Source organism: Pinus tabuliformis, chromosome 8, assembly GCF_031772625.1.
Source record: "Pinus tabuliformis cultivar Carrire ecotype Pingquan chromosome 8, CPIR1, whole genome shotgun sequence".
Lineage (NCBI taxonomy): Eukaryota > Viridiplantae > Streptophyta > Pinopsida > Pinales > Pinaceae > Pinus > Pinus tabuliformis.
Window position 1 is genome coordinate 1,144,259,361 of NC_142294.1, and position 24,601 is coordinate 1,144,283,961.

The following is a 24,601-nucleotide window of genomic DNA, read 5'->3' on the forward strand; positions in this document are numbered from 1 at the left end:
TATTCGCATGCACAAAAATAGAACAATTATGTTGATAATTCTTGAAAAGGAATTAAGCTATTTCATTAAAATATTATCAGGGATGTTCTCATGATTCATATGAATAAAAATATTGAAGTGAAATATTGAATTCTAAAAGAGAATATGTAATTATGTGCATAGAAATAATATCTAAGATAATTGATCTACTAGAAATTAATGTGATTTTACATGCATGGGAAGGTTGATTCATGTAGAAAGAGATAAGTAACTATTTTGAGAAAGAGTCCACATAAAACCTTTGCATCAAAATTCAATTGGTTGTTTTATTTGAGAAGGATTTGTTATTCATGTTATTTCTTGAGGAAATGTTACAAATTTGTCTGATGTGTTAAATGATAGGAAACGATTTTGTATTGCATGCATAATAGCTAGTGGGTTAGATAAATTTTGGAAAAAGAATAAGTAGTGTCAAATTCCTTGGAATATATATATATATATATATATATATATATATATATATATGCAAAGAAGTATTTGTTGTGTTACAGCTCTTCAAAAAGAAGAGAAGAGAAAAACATGTCTGTGTATGCATAATTGAATTATATTCTTGGAGAGGAAAACTAGTAATATCAAGCTTTATTGTGTTAAGATTCCTTTAGAAGATTCTTATGAGAAACATATACACTTTCATGCACGGAAAAGTATAGTTTTTGGTATTAGATTTCTGGAGAAAAAGGAAGGTACAATCGGATAATATTGATTGTGTTAGCTTTCTTTTTCGAAAAATAATATGCATTTGCACACCTAACGGGATTAGCTATGGTATCATCTTTCTTTTGGGAGAAGATTATGTATATTTAGTGGGATATCTCTTATGGTAAGAAGAAAATGTCTCTTTGCATGCATGAAAGAATAAATGTTATGCATTTGATCCCTTGGAAAAGAAATGTGTTTTTTCCATGCAAGGTTTATTTAGTTTCCTTTGGAAAGAAATATATGTTTCACATGCAAGAAGAAAAAAATTTCATGTAATTTTCTGTTGGAGAGGACAAATAGTTGCATGCAATAAATTATAATTATTATGTTAACTTTGTTTGAAATAGAGCTTACATTTTTATAGATAATTTCCATTGTGAATAACTCTCATGTGGAAAAGATGTTTTTGGGAAAGATCATGCATTCACATGCATAAGTATATAATTTATTGATTTAATCCCTTTGGAAAGGAAAACATAATAGTAGGAACAAAGAAAAAAATTTGTTGGGTTAGTTCTCTTGAAATCTTGTTATGCATTCGCATGCACAAGAATAATATCTAGTATGTTAGCTTTCCTATGGAAATAATATGAAAGTGCATGGAACATTTTATTAGTGTTTTGTTGGAAAGATGACACTTGATAGTGATTTTCTTGTTATTAATGCATGTGAAATGGTGTTAAAGAAGACATTTCATGTCTTTCTATTTATGTTTAATGCATGCACACAAATAGATGTTGAAGTGCCACTAATAAAGATAAATTATTAGTTTATTAATATTTTATCTAATCATGATATCAAATGTGATGACAACAGTAATGACACAAAAGGATGGTGACTTGTGCACAGGATAGTTCATGTTTAACATTATTGCAGATAAAGATTTGTTGGTCCATGCAGATTGAGGAATTCCAACTACAGGATGATCCACTGATGGAAATAATCAGACCACAAAGACATAAAGATTCAGGATTTGTGGGTAAATGATATCATGTTGATGTGATAGCTAAGAGTTATTATGTTGCAATTAAAACAATTTTTCTATCTAATATTTTATGACAATGGTCAATGGATGGGCTCCCTTATAACCATTGAGTGAGGGGTGAACGCCCTCACGAGTGTTTAATAATAAAATTAAAAATTTGTTTGTTTTTACCCTACAAGGTTTCCAGGGTATATCTGTGTCTAATGATGTGATTGTACATTGTGCCATTTTTATGATGTTAAATTCTTTCATGATGTGATGTTTCTATTATCAAGTATGTGATTTACTAATTGATTTAAAGAGTCATGGAATAGACGCATAGTTATAGCAAGAAATTTAAGTTAATATGTAATAACAAAGGCTTTAATGGTTGTGTAATTCACTATGTTTTTACTAAATATTTATCTATGTAATGATTATGGTTATACTAATGATCATTGAGAGAATATAGAAATTAATTTAAAAACTGACACATTGGTAAATGCCGAAAAAAAATTCCTAACTCCATGCATTTCCCTACGAGGTTACTGGGGATGTTACGTAGAACTCTTCAAAAGATCATTTTTATGTTCACATACATGCCTCAGATAAAATAAAAATGAATATCTATGACTTTCTTCTAAAGAAAAAAAAAACGCATACACAATTTATACTTAAGCATCTCATATATATTTACACATTCCACTAAAAGACAATAAATATGCAAATAATAACATGATTTAAGGTGGGGTTTATAGGATTTACAAAGGATTCACCACATATAGCTTCTTCCTAATGATCCAAACCTCCTTTGAGGATTATATAAATTGGCTTATGGAGGAGCATGAGGGAGAGATAATTCTAGTACCCTTACATTGGTGAATTCATTTCTACAATTATGTTTTATATTCTTAAGATTTTAAGTTCCCCGTCATAGCCAAAAATTAATTCTTCTAAAGTCTCTTTCATACTCTTGCATTGGAAAAAGAGTCTTTGTCTTTCAATTTTTTTTTGTTGACAAGAGGAGATGAGTGGAGTTGAGTTTCAGTGGCCTAGTATAGAGGAATCAAGAATGTGGTTTTGAATAGTGCTGAGAAGAATGAATCGGGTAATATATTTTTATGTACATTTTGTTTTGATCTAATAGGGATCTCACCTCATTCTTATCCCTATCCAATTTTTATATTGTGTTAGTACTCATTTGATTATAATCAATTGGTTACATATATTTGTTTGATTTCAAATATTTAGAATATTTAACATTTATCATTAGATTACTTTCACTTGTCGTTTGTTCTTTTTCTATGTATATTTTCAAGAAATGTTGAAAACAAGGCTTTAGGACAAATAAGACTCTTTACCTAGGATGTTCTCCAACCAATGAAAGTCAAAGTATGCCTTTGTTTTCCTTTTGATTATTTATAATTATAACCACTTATCTCCTTTTCTAGTATAGTTCTGTGTTTTCTCTCCCTTTCACTCTATTTAGATTACAACCATAGTTATAGGTTTAATTTCCACAAATAGAATTGGTGACAATACTAGGGATAGAATAATTGAAGTTTATCTATTACAAAAACTATTTGTTCTCGAATATTGTTCTATATTTCTTTCATATTTGTTTCAACCTATATATTGAATTTTCAATCTTTTATGAAAAATTTTCCTTTCTCTTCTAGAGTTAGCTTTCAATATTGGAAACACTTCTCTATAAATGTTGTTTTTTGTGAACAAGCCTACATACATAACCTTACATCCTTTAGAAAAAGCATACATATACATGTGTGTGTGTGTGTGTGTGTGTGTGTTTCCCTAGTGATAGTTGTGTATACATTCTGTAATGCTAAATTCCACCATTATCGAATTAGTAAGTTTGTCTTGTTTATATTTTTATTATTTGTGATACATTAGGTCCATTAATATTCATTTGAAAGAAATAATAACAAAAAATAGCATTCTATTTGTGTCGGTAACTTTTTTATCAATATGGGTAGGAATTATTCATGTTTTATGATTGCCTAAAACTGAATTCATTGAAGGATGTGTTTGGATTTTTATTTCCTAGCCTTCTTGTGATTTCCTCACTTTAGTATCAAAAAATGCATTCTTTGCATGATCTAGATTGCATCATTATATTATTTTTCATCCATATTGATGTTTTCAAAGTGGAAAAAATGGAAGAATTAGAACACATGACCCTTTTTATTGGCGGGTCCCAGTTTGGTGAATTAGGGTATGAAAACTTCCATAAGTTGTTTGATACTTTCAATGGCATGTTTTGGGGGAAAAACTTTATTTCATAATGGCCACACTCCCCAAAACTATTCTACATTTGAATACCTTTCCAATGACATGAGAAATACCTCAAACAAAGTCCATATCCAAAAGTTATGCCACCCAGAAGTTGACCTTCCTGTTTTGATCACCACGATTATTAAGGATGCCTTGTCAATGCCCACTATTCATGGAAAATGAGATAAAAATTTGATCATGATGAAGACTTTGTAACTTCAATATTGTAATTCTAGCTAATATTTGAAGGAGTCAAACTTACACACTAGTAAGCTATTAGGGTATGTTATAATCAAACCAATAGCAGGAAAAGGGGTTCCATTCTATGGGAATGAATTTTGTTCGATAGACGAGTATAGTAGAAAAGAGAGGAAAGAGAGAGATAGAGATAAGGAGAAAATAGATACGGTTTGTGTACTATATCATCCCACATTCCAAAAATCTCACTCCTTGTACATGCATCCATTTCCATTATGAGAAAAATAGAGCAAAGTAGCCTCACCTTCCAACTGGGTTTTCTCTCGGAAGGGTTTCCCATATCATATCTTATGTTCAAAGTATTTTATGAGTTTTATTTCATTGTTCCCTTTCCATATTGTATCTATTTAATGCATGATCATAACATAGTAATAAACAAATCTAAAAATCTAAGTAAAAATTAACCCTCATAGTATATTTTTTGGATTTTCAAAAATATTTTAGTAGATCTATTCTAAAAAAATATCCAATGGAATATACATGAAAATTTATGGTTCATATTGGTATAAAATTAGGTGTCTTTGGTTATTTTATGGGAAGTTGTAGGGGATCCAAATAAATTAAATAAGAAAGTCGTCAAACCAAGCCATAGCCAATGAATCTATTAATAACCCTCGATATGTAGCAAAGGAGAGGTTCTCAAGGCTATAAGAATAAGCCATAGATATCAAATGTAACAATAATATCCTTATGGTGGCTTTGGAAAATAATTGTGGAGTCAGAGAAAATGGAATTTCCAATGCATATATGAGATTAGAGGGGAAATTGGCCCACAGGGCTTTGGATTGATGGTGAATGGGTGCACTGTTAAGGCACTCCTTGTGATAGGTCACTGGTTCAAATCCCCCCGTGGGTACTTACCTACCAAACAATAAGAGATTAGAGGGGAAATTGGGGGATTGGGAAGAACCGGAGAGGGAGTTTAAGAAATAACTTAAAAAGAAAAAACCCATTTCAAATTTCATGAATCATTTATAATCCCTAATCAATATGGAATTGAAGGCCGACAGCAAGCCATGTCAAGGTAATATTTATTCTTTGAATATTAATCACTAGTTGTAGTAGTTGGAGGTTTGTTTTAGTGTTCATCAAATAGATAAATAATAAAAAATTTCATTTTCTCATATAAAATTAGAGGGTTTTTCCCTTACCTAATGGGAATGCCAAATGGGAACCCTAATAGAGGAGGTCCATCCTCTAGTGGCTAAGTAGGAATATTTGAAAAATATTGTAAATCCATAGTTCTCTCATATTGGGTATGTAGAGGCAATGTGGATCTAATTGTATTACTTCAAGAATAGACAAGGGCATAATTTATAGGAGTATACAATGGAATTTAGAAACATTGGGATGATGTTACTTATCTCCATAAAGAACGCATATGTACTCCTTAAGTATATGGGGTTATACATAGCCATTTGCAAAAGAAAGTGATTTTGCTCAAACCCATAATGGTGGGTGAAGCTTGTATACAGGCACAATACCTGGAGAACATAGGCCAAAAGAAAAGGGAATCAAGTGGGTCAAAGTAGATGAAATACCAGGACATGTCCAAGGAGGGGAAGAAGTGTAAAGGGATAAAAGAAAAAATATAGCAACCATATAACATCAGTGAAAAGGTTCCAAAAAACATTATAACATTTAGGTTCATGCAGAGGAAAGGTGCTAAAAATTGCATCCAAATCTCAACTTGAAGAACCAAAAGAAAGATTCTAAGAAGAAAAATATCATGGCCATAAATTCAAGCAGTTAGGTCAAAATTGTCTCATAGGTGGATGATAAAATTGTTTGTACATTAGTCTATAAGGGCCTTAGTATCCTTCAGAAATAAGAAGAGAAGGAAATCATCAGGCTCTTCCATATAAATTTGTAGGTCAACAAGTTGAAAATTGATGCGTTATTAGACTTAGGATCATAGTAAAATCTCATAGTAGCAGATCTAGTTAACAAATTTGGATTAGAGGCTCATGAACATTTTATCCCATATCCATTGGTATGGGTCAACAAGGAATCAAAGTTAAATTTAAACAAGAAATGCAAAATCAAATTTTCTATTAGCGTTAGTTTTATTGATGAAGTAGACTTGGTTGTAGTTCCACTTGATGTATGTGGAGATGTATTTGGGATTCCTTATATGTACATGTAGGATGTGATCCTCTTCCATTAAGCCATCCAATATCACCAAGAATTGAGGGTGTAAAATCCTCCATCATCAGCATGCACAAGTGCATGTCAAACATCTTATTGCTAAGTGAAAGTTGATTAGTTCTAAAAAGAAGTATGGTTTGTTATTTTAAGAGAAAATTAGTCTATGAAAGATTCCATGGGAGCTAAGTCATATATAGAGGGATGCAATAAGGAAAAAAAATGGAAGAGTTTTTGCAGGCATATAGGAGTTTCTTCCAGAAGCCAAAATGGATACCACCTAAGAGCAAGTGGAGCATGAATCCATCTATTGACAAACTCTCCATTTCCAAACATCGGGTTGTATAGACATTTTTTTATAGAGACAAAAGAGGTGAAGAAGTAGCTATAGGAGCTGCTAGAACAAGTTAATATTCAACCAAGTATTGAACCATTTGGGTTACCCATTATAATTGTGCTTGTGGAGGATGGGACTAGGTGTATGTGCATTGATTACAGTGTGTTAAAAAAATTATGTTCAAGAATATGTACCCACTACCCATGATAAATGACCTAATGGATTATTTTCACCAAGCTAAACACTTCACTAAGCTAGACTTAAAGTCATGGTGTCACCAGGTTTAAGTCAGAGAACAGGATCTTGGAAGATTGCTAACCATACTAGGTTTGTATGAGTAGTTAGTTATGATGCTTGGCATATGTAATGTACAAACTACATTCATGAGGTTAATGAATTATATAATAAACTATTTTATATATTAATTTGTTATTTTTTATTTGGACAATACATTGGTATACAATTCCATCTAGGAGAAGCACTTCTCACATTGGATGTAGGTGTTAGAGGCATTGAAGAAGCACCATTTTCATATCATATTTGGAAACAATATTTTTATCTCCCCCTCAAACAAAATATAACATAAGTATAATGTCTTATATTTCTTGGGGGTTATAGCTTACCTTAAGAAGTTGAAACTTGTTTCTTGAGTCCTTAATCATATGGATGGTTAATCTTCGTGTCAGTATGGAGAGTATGTTGATTCCTCTTATGTCATAGACTTACATCAATGTTTAGTTTGTATTCAATGTTATGAAGGTAACAATATGTATTTTTCTTTTATTCAAGGGAATTATTTTCCTATGTCAGCCATTCCTCAAACCTTCTTGACTTATTATGTTGGAATTCCTTGGGCAACACAAATCATATTGATTATAATTGCTAATAGTTATTATGTTGCATTTAAGATGACTTTTATATGTAATATTTTATGACAATGGCCAATGGATGGACTCCATTATAACCATTGAGTGAGGGGTGAACACCCTCACAAGTGTTTAATAAGAAAATTAAACATTTGTTAGTTTTCACCCTACAATGTTTCCAGGGTATATCTGTGTCTAATGATGTGATTGTTCATTGTGCCATTTTTATGATGTTAATTTATTTCATGATGTTATTTTTATATTATCATGTATGTGATTTACTAATTATGTTAAAATAATCATGGAATAGATGCATAATTATAGCAGGAAATTTAAGTTAATATGCTACAACAAAGGCAGTTAATGGTTGTGTAATTCACTATGCTTTTACTAAATATTTCTCTATGTAATTATTATGGTTATACTAATGAACATTAAGGGAATATAGAAAGCAATTTAAAATGTTACACATTGGTAAATGCCGAGAAAAAATTCCCAACTCCATGCATTTTACTGCAAGGTTGCAAGGGGATGTTACATAGAACTCTTCAAAAGATAATTTTTATGTTCACATACATGCCTCACCTAAAATAAAAATGCATATGTATGACTTTACTCTAAAGACAAAAAACGTACATACACAATTTCTACTTAAGAAACTCATATATATTTACACATTCCACTAAAAGACAATAAATGTGCATATAATATAACATGCTCTAAGGTGGGGTTTATAGGATTTACAAAGGATTCACCTCCTATAGCTTCTTCCTAATGATCCCAACCACCTTTGAGGATTATATAAATTGGTTTATGGAGGAGCATGAGGGAGAGAGAACTGTAGTACCCTTACATTGGTGAATTCCTTTATGCAATTCTATTTTATATTCTTAAGATTTTAAGTTCCCCATCACAGTTAGAAGCTACTTTTTCTAAATTCTCTTTCATCCTCTTGCATTGGAAAAAGAGCCTTTGTCTTTCAATTTATTTATTTTTACAAGAAGAGATGAGTGTAGTTGAGTTTTAGTGGCCTAGGATAGAGGAATCAAGAATGTGATTTTGAATAATGTTGAGAAGAATAAATCAGGTAATATATTTTCATGTACATTTTGTTTTGATCTAATGGGGAGATCACCCCATTCTTATCATTATCCAATTGTTATATTGTGTTATTACTCGTTTGATTATAATGAATTGGTTACATATATTTGTTTGATTTCAAGTATTTAAAATATTTAATGTTTATCATTAGATTACTTTCACTTGTCGCTTGTTCTTTTTCTGTCTAGATTTTCAAGAAATGTTGAGAACGAGGTTTTAGGAGAAAGAAGACTCTTTACCTGGGATGTTCTCCAACCAATGAAGTCAAAGTATGCCTTTGTTTTCCTTTTGATTATTTATAATGATAACCACTTATCTCTTGTTCTAGTATAGTTTTGTGTTTTCTCTCCCTTTCACTCTATTTTGATTACAACCATAGTTATAGGATTAATTTCCATGAATAGAATTGGTGACAATACTAGGGAAAGAATAATTGAAGTTTATCTCTTATAAATACTATTTGTTCTTGCATATTTTTCTATCTTTATTTCATATTTGTTTCAAGCTATATCTTGAATTTTAAATCTTTTATGCAAAAGTTTTCTTTCTCTTCTAGAGTTAGCTTTCAATATTGGCAACACTTCTCTATAAATGTTATTTTTTTGTGGAAAAACCTACATATATAACCTTATTTCCTTTAGAAAAATCATGTGTGTGTGTGTGTGTGTGTGTGTGTGTATTTCCCTAGTGATAGTTTTGTATATATCTTGTAATGGTAAATTCCACCATAATGGATTTAGTAAGTTGTCTTGTTTATATTGTTATTATTTGTGATGCATTAGGTTCATTAGTATTCATTTGAAATAAAAAGGAACAAAAATAGAATTCTATTTGTGTCGGTAACTTTTCTTTCAATGTGGGTAGGAATTATTCTTTTTTTATGATTTCCTAAAATTAAATTCATTAAAGGATATGTTTAGATTTTTATTTCCTAGTCTTCTTGTGATTTCCTCGCTTTAGTCTCAAAACACCATAATTTGCATGATTTGGATTGGATCAATATATTATTTTTCATCCATATTGATGTTTCCAAAGTGGAAAAAATGGAAGAATTAGAACACATGACCCTTTTTATCAATGGGTCCTAGTTTGGTGAATTAGGGTATGAAAACTTCCAGAAGTTGTTTGATACTTTTAGTGGAATTTTTGGGGGGTAAAACTTTATTTCTTAATGGCCACACTCCCCAAAACTATACTACATTTGAATAACTTTTCAATGACATGAGAAATACCTCAAACAAATTCCATATCCAAAAGTTATGCCACCCAGAATTTGACCTTCTTGTTTTGATCACCATGATTATTAAGGATTCCATGTCAATGCCCATTATTCATGGAAAATGGGATAAAAATGTGATCATGATGAAGACTCTATAACTTTAATATTGTAACTCTAGTTAAGAATCAAAGGATTCAAACTTAAACATTAGTAAGCTATTAGGGTAAGTTATAATCAAACCACTAGCAGGAAAAGGGGTTCCATTCTATGGGATTGCATTTTGTACGATAGATGAGTATAGTAGAAAAGAGTGGATAGAGAGAGACAGAGAGAAAGATAAAATAGATAAGGTTTGTGTACTATAGTATCCCATAATCCAAAATTCTCATTCCTTGTACTTACATCCATTTCCATTATGAGAAAAATAGAGCAAAGCAGCCTAACCTTCCAACTAGGTTTTCTCTCGTAAGGGTTTCCCATATCATATCTTATGTTCACAGTAGTTTGTGAGTTTTATTTCATTGTTTCCCTTCCATATTGTATCCATTCCATGCATGATCATAACATAGTAATAAACAAATCTAAAAATATAAGTAAAAACTAACCCTCATAGTATATTTTTTGGATTTTCAAATATACTTTAGTAGATTTATTCTAAAAAACTCTCCGATGGAATATACATGAAAATTTACTATTCATATTGGTATCAAATTAGGTGTCTTTGGTTATTTTATGGGAATTTGCAGGGGATCCAAATAAATTAAATAAGAAAGTCGTAAAACCAAGTCACGGCTAATGAATCTATTAATAGCCCTCGATATGTAGCAAAGGAGAGGTTCTCAAGGCTAGAAGAATAAGTCTTAGATATAAAATGTAATAATAATATCCTTATAGTGGCTTATGAAAACAATTTTGGAATTAGAGAATATGGCGTTTCCAATGCATAGATGAGAGTAGAGGTGAAATTGGGGGATCAGGAAGAACTAGAGAGGGAGTCTAAGAAATAACTTAAAAAGAAAAAACCCATTTCAAATGTCATGAATCATTTATAGTCCCTAATCAAGATGGAATTGAAGGTTGACATCAAGCCATGTCAAGGTAAGATTGATGCTTTGAAGATTAATCACTAGTTATAGTAGTTGGAGGTTTATTTTAATGTTCATAAAATGGAGGAATAATAGAAAATTTCATTTTCTCATCTAAAATTAGAGGGTTTTTCCCTGACCTAATCAGAATGCCAAATGGGAACCCTAATATAGGAGTTATATCCTCTAGTGACTAAGTAGGAATATTTCAAAACTCTTGTAAAGCCATAGTTCTCTCATATTGGGTATGTAGAGGCCATGTGGATCCAATTGTATTCCTTCACAAATAGGCAAGGGCACAATTTATAGGAGTATGCAATGGAATTTAGGAAGATTATCATGATGTTAGTTATCTCCATAAAGAACCCAGATGTACTCCTTAAGTATATGGGGTTATACATATCCATTTGCAAAAGAAAGTGATGTTGATCAAACCCAGAATGGTGGATGAAGCTTGTATACAGGCACAATACCTGGAGAACATAGGCCAAAAGAAAGGGAAATCAAGTGGGTCAAAGTAGAAGAAATGCCATGAGGTGTCCAAGGAGGGGAAAAATAAGTGTAAAGGGATAAAATAAAATATATAGAAGCCATATGAAATCAGTGCAAATATTCCAATGACCACTATAACATTTATGTTCATGCAGAGGAAAGGTGCTAAAAATTGCATCCAAATCTCAACTTGAAGAACCAAAAGAAAGATTCTAAGAAGCAAAATATCATGGACATAAATTCAAGCAATTAGGTCGAAATTTTCTTATAGCTGGATGATCACATTGTTTGTACATTATTCTAGAAGGGTCTTAGTATCCTTTGGAAAAAGGAAGAGAAGGAAATCACCAGGCTCTTCCATATAAAGATGTAGGTCAACAAGTTGAAAATTAATGCGCTATTGGACTCAGGATCTGTTGGGTCCCTATAATACTAGTGATTACCCCATTACTATTGTAGTTATACCCCTTATTAGTATTGTTGTGCCCCTATTGCCCCCATATTGTTATTACTGTGCCCCATAGAATCCCTCTATTGTTATTTTTGTGGCTTTATATTATTATTGTTAGGTCGGTTGGATTATATTGTGACTCCTTAGACTCCTATATATAAAAAGGAGGTTTTCTCATTTGAATCATCCAAGAATTGTTCATTTATGTAACGTAAAGGAGGTTTCCCCCTCGAAGAGGCTGAATTCTAAGGCGCTGATCTATCTTTTCTATCTTTTCTTGAGCTGGTTTCATAACATTTGGTATCAGAGCTTTGGATTCTAGGGTTTCGCTGCTCCAAACAGGTCATCGTGGAATTTTCACTATAACTTATTTTATGTGATGTTTCAAAAGTTTCAAAAAAACCCATTTGAGAAGAAAGCACGATGAACCTCGGGTCTGAATTTCAGAGCTTTTCGCGCTATATCTGCGAAGATATGATCTGAGGAAGTTGGTCTTTTTGCAGACTCCTGAATTACATTCCAAACAAGTGACCTAGGGAAAATCGTCATAACTTTCTCTCTGGGGATCAGATTGAAATTTTGTAAGAAGGTACAGAAAGAGGACGGACTGTAGTTTCTTGTGTGCATTTTTCATATCCAAAGGTCAAAATAGTGACTCGTGGCATGTCGTACAAGTTCGCTCTACTGAACTAGTCTATAATCAAGTCTCTATGGGAGATCTCGCATAACTCTTCCTTGGAGAATCCAATTTGGGTCAGACTTGTGGAATTGGAAATAGGACGCAGAAGGCTACTACAAGTCATAATTTCAGAACTAGAGGATCTGAATTTACAGAGATACATCAGATTCAATATCAGGCTTCTACAAAGTGAAAAAAGGTGTGTAGTTTTTTTTTAAATTTTTGCGTAAGCTTGGTTTGAAGGAATTCAAAGGGAATAGTAAAGCATTATTATCGGTAACTGATGCCCTGAGGAAAGAAAATGCAAGCACCTAGTAAGGAACCTGAAAGCTCTAGCATGACTCATGAAGAAGAGGAAGGAATGCTACATGATATATCAAAATTACAAGAACAAGTGCAACAAATGTCACGCTCACAAAAGCTAACAGAAGCTAAGGTAAATGGCGTGGAATCTAAGATAAATGGCATGGAATCTAAGATAAAGGGCATGGAAGCTAAGATGATGATTCGAAGACAGATTTGAAGAGAGACATGGCAGATTTGAAGACAGACATGGCAGATTTGAAGACAGATTTGACAAATTTTCTACAAGAAAAACTTACAAATGGTGAAAAGGTTGTAAAGGAAACTCATGATGTGAACAAAAGAAATGTTAATCATGATTCCATAGACTCTAATATTGGATCGAAGACCCACCATATTCCAAAAATCGATATGAGGAAGTTTGATGGCAAGGATCCCACCACATGGATATTACAGATGGAGCAATTCTTCGATCTCAGTAATGTGAAAAACACACAAAAGGTACGTATGGAAACTTTATATTTAGAACCAAATCAGTTTGTATGGTATCAATGGCTTTGCTCTCGTAAACAATTTATCACTTGGGCAATTTTTACGGAAGAATTGATAGCACATTATGAGGATACAAAAAGCAACACTTTTTTTAGCCAATTGATAAGTCTCAAACAAAAGGGTTCAATAATGGAGCACATTGAGGAATTCCAAAAATTGAACATAAGGGTGAAAGATATTCCAGAGGAGCATAGGATTGATGTTTTCATGGGGTCTTTAAAGGATAATATCCAACATGATGTTCGCCTTTGGGAACCTGATTCATTAGAGAAGGCATTCAGGTTAGCAAGAAAAATGGAAAGCAAAATTATGGCAACCAGGAAGCATACCACTCACAACTATAAAGACGGAAGTGTTGTTGCCCCTAGTCTTCCACAACCTATAAGGTTGACACCACAACAATTGGAAGAAAAAAAGCAAAAGGGCTTTGTTACAGTTGTGATAGCAAATACACTAAAGGTCATAAGTGTGTTGAGAAGAAATTATTCTACATAGATTGTGAAGAGGAAGAAGAAAAGGAGCAAGAAAGGTCAAAAGAAGAGGATATACTCTAGGAACAAAGCCTAGATGAAGAAAAAATAAATCCGACCATATCTTGTAATGCATTGGTGGGAATTACCACTCCTCAAACCATCAAGATAGAAGGACAAATCAAGAAGAAAAAGGTAATAGTGTTGATTGATTCAGGAAGCACCCACAATTTTATTCATTATAAGGTAGCAAAAGAATTGAATTGCTTCCCATATCCAGCACCAGAGTGTCAAGTGATGATTGCAAATGGAGGAACAATAAATTGCTTTGGAAAGTGACATAATATCAAGATATCCATGGGAGAATATGTATTGACTAGCCCAATGCTTTCCATTCCAATGGGAGGTGTTGATGTTGTACTAGGAGTCCAATGGCTACAATCCTTGGGTACAATAGCTTTTAATTTTCAAGAACTTTTCATCAAATTTTCTACGAAAGGAAAGGAAGTTGAATTAAGGGGTATTATAGGGAAACCAGGAAAGATAATCAACTCTAATGGTATGACAAAGCTTCTAAAAAAGGAGCAAAGAGGTGTAATTGCACAACTATGTTCGCTAGATGTTTCCACATCGGATTCATCTATTTCTCCATATCTCCAAAAAGTCCTGGACAATCATTCCAAGGTATTTGAGACTCCCAAAGGTCTCCCACCTATGCGTGATCATGATCATGCTATTCATCTGATTCCAGGAAGTGTTCCTCCAAACATCAGGCCGTACAGATATCCCTATGTCCAAAAGAGTGAAATTGAACGTATGGTTGCAGAAATGCCAGAGGCTAGTATAAATCAACTGAGTCAAAGTTCTTTCTCTGATCCAGTATTATTGGTGCACAAGAAGGATGGATCATGGCGCATGTGTCCAGATTATAGGGAGCTCAACAAGCTCACTATTAAAGATAAGTTCCCCATTCCTGTCATTGATGAATTACTGGATGAATTGCATGGATCAATTTACTTCACCAAGTTGGATCTTCGTTCAGGATATCATCAATTCAGAATGAAGACTGAAGACATTCTGAAAATAGCATTTAGAACTCATGAGGGTCATTATGAATTTTTGGTCATGCCTTTTGGCCTTACCAATGCACCTTCAACATTTCAAGGTTTGATGAATTCAATTTTCAAACCATTCCTTAGAAAATTTGTGTTAGTATTTTTTGATGATATACTAATCTACAGCAAGTCTTGGAAGGATCATGTTGAACATGTTGACAGGGTGCTACAACTATTGGAGGAGAAACAATTATATGCAAAAAGATCCAAATGTTTCTTTGGAGTCCAGAAGGTGGAATATCTGGGTCATATTGTATCTCATGAAGGAGTTAAGGTAAACCCTAGCAAAATTAAAGCCATTAAGGAATGGAAAATCCCACATCCATAAAGCATCTGCGAGGATTTCTCGGGTTGACAGGGTATTATCGCAAGTTTGTTAAGAATTATGGGAGAATAGCAGCACCTCTAACAACATTATTGAAGAAAGATGCATTTTCATGGACTCTGGAAGCAACAAAGGCCTTTGAACATCTTAAAGAGGCAATGTGCCAAGCACCGGTCTTAGCTACACCGGACTTCACAAAAACCTTTATTGTGGAATGTGATGCTTCAGGAAATGGAATTGGTGTTGTTCTAATGCAAGATGAAAGACCCATTGCTTTTGAAAGTCGTCCAATCAAGGGAAAGTTTTTAAGCAAAGCTATTTATGAGAAGGAAATGTTGGCAATACTCCATGCACTTAAGAAATGGCGACCCTACCTAATGGGAAGACACTTCAAGGTAAAAACGGATCATGATAGCCTTAAATACTTTTTAGAACAAAGATTATCCTATGAAGAGCAACAAAAGTGGGTCACAAAGATGTTGGGTTATGACTTTGAAATCATCTACAAAAAAGGGAAGAAAAATGTGGTGGCAGATGCACTCTCAAGAAAGGATGAGGATGTGGAAGCATTGTTGTGTGTCATTTCTATTATCCAACCAGATTGGATAAAGGAAGCAAGGGAGGAATGGAAGAATGATGAAGAAGTGTGGGCACTTATTCGAAATTTACAACAAGATTCCAGTACGTCTGATACATTTAGCTGGAAAAATGATTCGTTATGGTACAAAGATCGCTTATACCTCTGTAAGAATTCCCAGATAAAACAAAAGATTCTCATGGAATTGCACACTTCTCCCTTAAGAGGGCACTCAGGATTTTTAAAAACTTACCACGGGGTTAAGAAGGAATTTTTTTAGGATGGCCTTAAATCAGATATTCAAAAGTTTGTGGTGGAATGTTTGGTTTGACAACAAAATAAAGTTGAAACAATTAAGACACTGGGTCTATTACAACCTTTATCCATTCCAAGCCAATGTTGGGAGGAGGTTTCAATGGATTTTATCACAGGTTTACCCAAGTCTGAGGGAAAGAGTGTCATCATGGTGGTAGTTGACAGACTTACCAAGTATGCACACTTTTGTGCATTATCACATCCATTTAAAGCTAGTACAGTTTCTACTGCATTTATGGAAACAATTCAAAAGCTACATGGAAACCCAAAGATTATTGTAAGTGACAGAGATCCCATTTTCACGGGAAAATTTTGGACAGAATTATTTTCTTGTCTTGATACTCAGTTAGCTCATAGCTCATCTTATCATCCTCAATCTGACGGGCAAACTGAGATAGTAAACAAATGTTTGGAAGGATATCTTCGTTGCTTTGTATCTGATAAATAGACACAACGGGTCAAATGGTTGCCTCTAGCTGAATGGTGGTATAACACTTCCTTCCATACAGTAACAAAAATGACCCCATTTATGGAACTTTATGGGTATCAACCACCATCCATCACATCATATTTAAGAGAAAAATCTAAGGTTCAGGCAGTGGAACATCACATCAAACATCAACAACAAGTCCTCCAACTCTTAAAGGATAACTTGGTGTTGGCATAGAATAGAATGAAACAACAGGCAGATCAACATCGCAGTGAAAGAAGTTTTGATGTAGGTGATTGGGTATTCCTACAGCTACAACCATATAAGAAAATGTCCCTCAAGCAAGCTAAGAAGGATAATAAATTATCACCAAAGTATTATGGTCCGTACAAGGTGTTGCAAAAGATTGGTACTATGGCATACAAATTGGAGCTTCCTGCAGCTTCTCGATTGCACCCAGTTTTCCATGTTTCATGTTTAAAGAAGGTTATAGGCGACAAGCTCCCAGTTCAAACAATATTGCCAGAACTTGATGAGGAAGGAAAAATTATATTGGAACCGGAAGCAGTCACAGAAACAAGAACTCAACAGCTACGAAATCGATCAATTTCAGAGTATCTTATCAAGTGGAAGAACTTATCCGCTGAAGATCCCACATGGGAGGATAAGAATTTTATGCAGAAGTATCCAGAACTACTCAAGCATTGAGGACAACACTTTTTTGAAGGAGAGGGGCATGTTGGGTCCCTATAATACTAGTGATTGCCCCATTACTATTGTAGTTATACCTCTTATTAATATTGTTGTGCCCCTATTGCCCCCATATTGTTATTACTGTGCCCCATAGAATCCCTCTATTGTTATTTTTGTGGCTTTATATTATTATTGTTAGGTCGTCTGGATTATATTGTGACTCCTTAGACTCCTATATATAGAAAGGAGGTTTTTTCATTTGAATCATCCAAGAATTGTTCATTTATGTAATGTAAAGGAGGTTGCCCCCTCGAAGAGGCTGAATTCTAAGGCGTTGATCTATCTTTTCTATCTTTTCTTGAGCTGGTTTCATAACAGGATCATAGGAAAATCTCATAGTAGCATATCTAGTTAACAAATTTGGATTAGATACTCATGAACATGTTATCCCATATCCATTGGTATGGGTCAAGAAGGAAGCAGAGTTTAAAATTTAAACAAGAAATGCAAAATCAAATTTGGTATTAGTGCTAGTTTTATTGATCAAGTAGACTTGGTTGTAGTTCCACTTGATGTATGTGGAGATGTATTTGGGATTCCTTATATGAACATGTAGGATGTGATCCTCTTCCATTAAGCCAGCTACTATCACCAAGAATTGAGGGTGTAAAATCCTCCATAATCAGCATGCACAAGTGCATGTCAAACATCTTGTTGCTAAGTGAAAGTTGATTAGTTCTAGAAAGAAATATGGTTTGTTATTTTAAGAGAAAATTAGTCTATGAAAGAGTCCATGGGAGCTAAGTCATATATGGAGGGATGAGCTAAGGAAAAAAAAAAAAAATGGAATATTTTTTGCAGGCATATAGGAGTTTCTTCTAGAATCCTAAATGGATACCACCTAAGAGGAAAGTGGAGCATGAATCCATATATTGAAAGACTCTCCATTTTCAAACATCAGGTTGTATAGACATTTTTTATAGAGACAAAAGAGGTGAAGAAGTAGTTATTGGAGCTACTAGAACATGTTGATATTCGACCAATTACTGCACCGTGTGGGTGTTGAAATATGGCAACAAGAATATTCCAATTTAATTTGTCCTCGAATTAAATTATGAACTAAAATCGAATTTAGTCTTAACAACTACTTGGAAATAGTTTATTTATTTATTTTATATTAATTAGATGGAGAAATTCAAGTTAGAAGTATTTATGAATTCATGCAAGAGTTATCCCTTAAATTAAGGAGACAAGATTGAGTTATATTTGAGTTGTAATTAGTTAACTCAGTTTACTGAGTTAAGTCTAGTTAAATTAGTTCCGAACTGTTTGAGGAACAAATAGTGAGTTAACAATCAGTTGATGCATTAATGCACTCAACTTGTGCTACTCCAATTAACTGAATATTCCCTCATCAGAAACTCATGCATGTCTATTCTGAGAAAGAACTAGTTGATATTAATGTTCAAGGACAATGTACTACCAGTTGCATGTGTTTTCTCATGGAGAAAACTCATGCATGCAGTCAAGGATTCATCCTTGAGGATTGCACAGTTTTGAAGGCTTTTTTTTCCACTTGGTAATAGGATAATCATCCAAAAGGAATGGCACAAGTAAATAGGAGCATGGAAGGCAGAGAGGAAGGCTGGAGAGAAGCCAAGATTTCCTATGAGCATCTGTGAGGATTGTACTCAGAGCTGGCTAGCTGTGAGACCTAAGCCTTTTATATAATTCCTATGTATTTCCACGATGTATGATAATACATTACTGTGGGTTTTTTATCTGAGACTTTCCCCAAAGTATTTTCATGTGTATTGTGCCATCAATTCTTCTTCTTCTGGTTATATTGTTCAACTCGATCTTTAAGCTTCCGCAAATTGATAGTAGAAGTAGGTTATAGTATTCTGCTTTGATTTATATTGCATTATCGTGAGTCGCATGTGTGCTGACTAAAGAGAGTGTTGTACGGGCTGAAGCAAGCACATCATGCTTGGTACACCAGGATAGACAACTAATTCACCGGGTTGGGCTTCACAAAGAGTGAAGTGGATGAAAACCTACACCACATCGTGGTGAAAGGTAAGTTGTTGATCATTGTACTTTATGTTGATGATATCATATTAACTGGTGATGATCAGTTGATCGTCTCTTGCAAGGAGGATCTTGCAGGAGAATTCAAGATGAAAGACATGGGTCTCATGCATTACTTCCTTGGCATGGAAGTGTGGCAGAAGCAGGGGAGTTGTTTGTGTCTTAGGGCATGTATGCCAATGAGATACTCAGGAGATTCCACATGGAGAAGTGCAAGCCCATGCAAACTCCTCTAGTAGGTAACTAGAGGAAGGAGGTTGTTACTTCAAGAGAAGTACTAGAGGCTACTATGTAGAGGCAGCTTGTGGGTTCACTGATGTACTTAAGGAACACATGACCAGATTTGTGCTATGCGGTGAACCAACTGAGTCAAGCGATGGTTCAACCTACCAAGATGTTTTGGAAGGTGGAAAAGCATGTATTGAGATACCTCAGAGGCACATCTCAATATGGATTATGGTATAGACGAACAGAGGGAGTGAAGCTATAGGGATTCACTGATGCAGATTGGGTAGGGAGTCCATCAGATCAGAAGAGCACATCAGGAAGGATTTTCAACCTTGGGTCAACGGCAGTTTCTTGGTATAGCAGGAAATAGAGGTCGGTTGCACTCAGCTCAGTAGAGGCAGAATACATGGCTGTAAGTCAGGCAGCATGTGAGGCCATCTGGATGCGGAAAATCCTAGTTGGTTTGTTTGATCAGAGGATGGATCCAACTATGATCTATTGTGATAACCAGAGTTATATCAAACTCTCTGAGAATCCAATATTTCATGATAGGTCCAAGCACATCGACATCAGGTATCATCATCTCAGAGACTATGTAGCGAGGAGGATCATGTCGCTGCAGTATTTTTCGACAAAGGAGCAAGATGCTGACATTTTGACAAAGGCATTGTCAAAGTGTAAATTCGACTTCCATAGAGACAGGATCGAGATGGAAAATAATCCCTTTCTTGTTGAGAGGGAGTGATGAAATATGGAAATAAGAATATTCCAATTTAATTTGTCCTTGAATTAAATTGTGAGTTAAAATCGAATTTAGTCTTAACAGCTACTTGGAAATAATTAATTTATTTATTTTAAATTAATTAGTTGGAGAAATCCAAGTTAGAAGTCTTTCTGTTGTCATGCAAGAGTTATCCCTTAAATTAAGGAGATAATATTGAGTTATATTTGAGTTGTAATTAGTTAACTTAGTTTACTAAGTTAATTCCAGTTAAATTAGTTCCAAACTGTTTGAGGAACTAATAGTGAGTTAACAGTCAGTTGATGCATTAATGCACTCAACTTGTGCTACTCCAGTTAACTAAAGATTCCCTCATCAAAAACTCATGCATGTATGTTCTGAGAAAGACCCAGTTGATATTAATGTTCAAGGATAGTGTACTATCAGTTGCATGTGTTTTCGCATGGAGAAAACTCATGCATGTAATCAAGGATTCATCCTTGAGGATTGTGCAGTTTTGAAGGATTGTTTTTCCACTTGTTAATAGGCTAATCATATACAAGGAACAACGCAAGGAAATAGGAGCTTGGAGGGTAGAGAGGAAGGCTGGAGAGAATCTAAGATTTCCTATGAGCATCTATGAGGATTGTACTGCGAGCTGGCTAGTTGTGAGACCTAAGGCTTTGTATAATTCATCTGTATTTCCACCATGTATGATAATACCATAGTGTGGGGTTTTTATCTGAGACGTTCCCCAAAGTATTTTCATGTGTATTGTTCCATTGATTCTTCTTCTTCTGGTTATATTGTTCAGCTTGATCTTTAAGCTTCCGCAAATTGATAGTAGAAGTAGGGTATAGTATTATGCTTTGATTTATATTGCATTATTGAGTTAACCTATCATAGATTTCCTACATGGTCTCGGAGCTGTGAAAAGTATACTGAGAAGAGAATTTGAAGTTTGAAGTTTGAGGTTGCAGGTGCAAATCAAATTAATATCATACTTCAAGGTTGGCCAATGGCGTTCTATGGCTTGAGACTCGAGTATGGCTTGGAAGGTAGCTCGAATTACATAGCATGGAAAGATAGAATGGAGGTTGTATTAGAAGACAATGGCTTGAAGGAATTCATTGATCAAGAAATCCCAAAGCGAGCTTCAACTAATGCACAAGAGTTGGCTGAGTGGAAGAAGTGTGTGTGGCGAAGGCAAGACGGATCATCCTTGAGGGAGTTCGAGACCATATTGTCTCGAGTCTCCATGGGAAGGATACTCCATTTTCAATGTGGAAGACATTGAAGGACCTCTACCAGAACAGTAGCAACCAAATGAAATTGGCGCTCAAGGATAAGCTTCAAAGAATCAAGATGGAGAAGGGCGATACTATTTCCACATATCTGAACAAGCTCACCACTTGCAGATGAGCTTGGTAGTGTGGGAATACTACTGCCGATGATGATATGGTGAGCCTTCTCCTTGGCCTTCCAAAGAGTTGGAATAGCTACCAAGACTTTGTGAATTCAAGGGAGAAACTGTTGGATTGGGAACGACTGTGGTTGGATCTTATGCAGGAGGAGATCAGGAGGAGCACATGAGATGGTTCTTCATCCAAGAATGATGATGAAGAAAATATTTCCTTAGCAAGTAAGGCAAGGAAAGGGAAGGGGAAGGCTTCCCATTTCAAACTGAATTCTTCTCATGGATGGAAGAAGGGTGACATGTCTAAAGTAAGATGCTTTAATTGTCACAAGATGGGACATTATGCAACTAATTTCCCATCAAAGAAGTCCAAGAAGGGATCCTCGAAAGGATCGGAAGGTGAGGAATTAGCCTCTCAGTTCGAAATGGACTTTACCCTCATCACATGCATGGTGTCATCGATGATGGGTTGTGTCTGTTATCTTGACAGTGGAGCCTCATTCCACAAGACCGGTGATAAAAAATTATTCAGTGCCTTGGAGGAGAAAGACCTCAAGATGCACATAGAGATGGGTGACAACAGAAGGAATAGTGTTTCAAGAGTGGGCATGGTTGCTTTTTAGAGGGAGCATGGACCTCCTCTCACCTTGACATATGTGATGTATGTCCCTAGACAGAAGAAGAAATTGGTATCGGTCGTGATGTTGGAGGAAAAAGGCTATGATGTTGTCTTCAGTAAAGGAAAGGCGTTCCTAAGACACATAGCCACGGGTCAGACCAAGAGGATAGCGATTCGGGTGAAGAATCTCTATAAACTAGAGGTAGATGATTGTGCAACATTGAGTACGAAAGCAGAATTGGTGCAAAGCCAAGAAATTGGAAGGTTTTGGCACAGGCAGTTGGGCCATTTTCATCATGGATCTTTGAAGACAATGTGGCAGATATCTATAACACTTCCCAAAGGTAAAATTGAGCAAGTTGACACATGAAAAGGTTGTACCTTGGGAAATTACACCAAGTCTTCCTTTCATGATCAAGACAGTCGAGAAAAGGCTATCTTAGAGCAAGTTCATACTGATTTTTGTGGACCATTCTCGACGGCATCCACAGCGAAGCAAAGGTATTATGTGATTTTCATTGATGACTATTCTCATAAATGCTGGATTTATTTCATGTAGAAAGAGGACCAAACTTTCACAAAGTTTTGTAAGCTGAAAGCTTTGGTCGAGAAAGAGTCAGGGAAGAAGATCAAGGCCTTGAGAAGCGACAACGGTGGAGAATATGTCTCTCAAGAGTTTAAGGACTTATGTGAAGTGGAAGAAATTAAACGAGAGTTGACGGCACCTCATAACCCACAGCAGAATGGGGTGGCTGAGAGTAAGAATAGAACTATTATAGGGGCAGCACGGGCAATGCTACATGACCAAGGCCTACCACTTCACTTGTGGGCTGAGGCATGCAACACAGCGATCTATTTGTAGAATAGAAGCCCACATCGCATACTTGGGATGAAGACACCAAAGGAATCTTTCTTCGGTAAGAGACCAGATGTGGGTCATTTCAGGATCTTTGGCTCATCAGTATATTATCATGTGACAAAGGATGCACGGAAGAAGCTTGAGCCGATAGCAGAGTTAAGGATATTTGTGGGGTACACTGATACACCTCACAACTATCGGGTGTACTTGCCTACCAGTCGAAAGACAGTGATTTGCAGAGATCTCAATTTTGATGAGCAGAAGGCCATGCGATTTTCCCATGAGAGGGAGCTCCGACTATAGGTTGTGGAGGAATTGTTGGTTCCTAAGGAGGAGGAGCCTCAGACTGATGCGAAGTAGCCACATGCAGAGGTTCCAGGAGTTGAGACGTCAACTCAAGCAGAGTCTTCCAGAGATGGGCGGAAGCACACAAGAGAAGCTGACAGATTGTCGAAGGATGCGAGAGAGAATGTGGGAGCACCATCTCCTCAACGTAGACAGAGGAGGTCACCTGAGAGGTACACTGGATACATGGCCCTTGCTGGGAAATTTGTTGAGACCAAGCCATCTTCCTTTGAGGAAGCAGTGCAGTAGCCGATTTGGGTTGATGCTATGGTGGAGAAGTATGACTCCATAGTTCATAATAGTGTTTGGGATGTGGTTCTGAGACTGGAGAACAAGTCAATTGTGAGTTCCTGTTGGCTTTACAAGGTAAATCAAGCTACTGATGGTAGTGTGGAGAAGCATAAAGCAAGATTTGTTGCTCGTGGCTTTTTACAGGTCAAGGGGATTAACTATGATGAGACTTTTCCTCTTGTCGCAAGGTACTCATCTATCAGATCTACATTGGCACTATCAACATAGATGGGTTAGAAGATCCATCAGATGGATGTGACGACTACATTCCCAATGGCCAGATTGAGGAAGAGGTGTACATAGAGCAGCCAGAAGGTTTTAAGACCTTCAATCATGAGTTGCATGTGTGCCAACTGAAGAGAGAGTTGTACAGGCTAAAGAAATCACCTCGTGCTTGGTACACCAGGATAGATATCTACTTCACCGAGTTGGGATTCACAAAGAGTGAAGCGGATGCGAACCTATACCACATCGTGGTGAAAGGTAAGTTGTTGATCATCGTACTTTATGTTGATGATCTCATATTGACTGGTGATGATCAGTTGATCATGTCTTGCAAGGAGGACCTTGCAAGAGAATTCGAGATGAAAGACATGGGTCTCATGCATTACTTCCTTGGCATG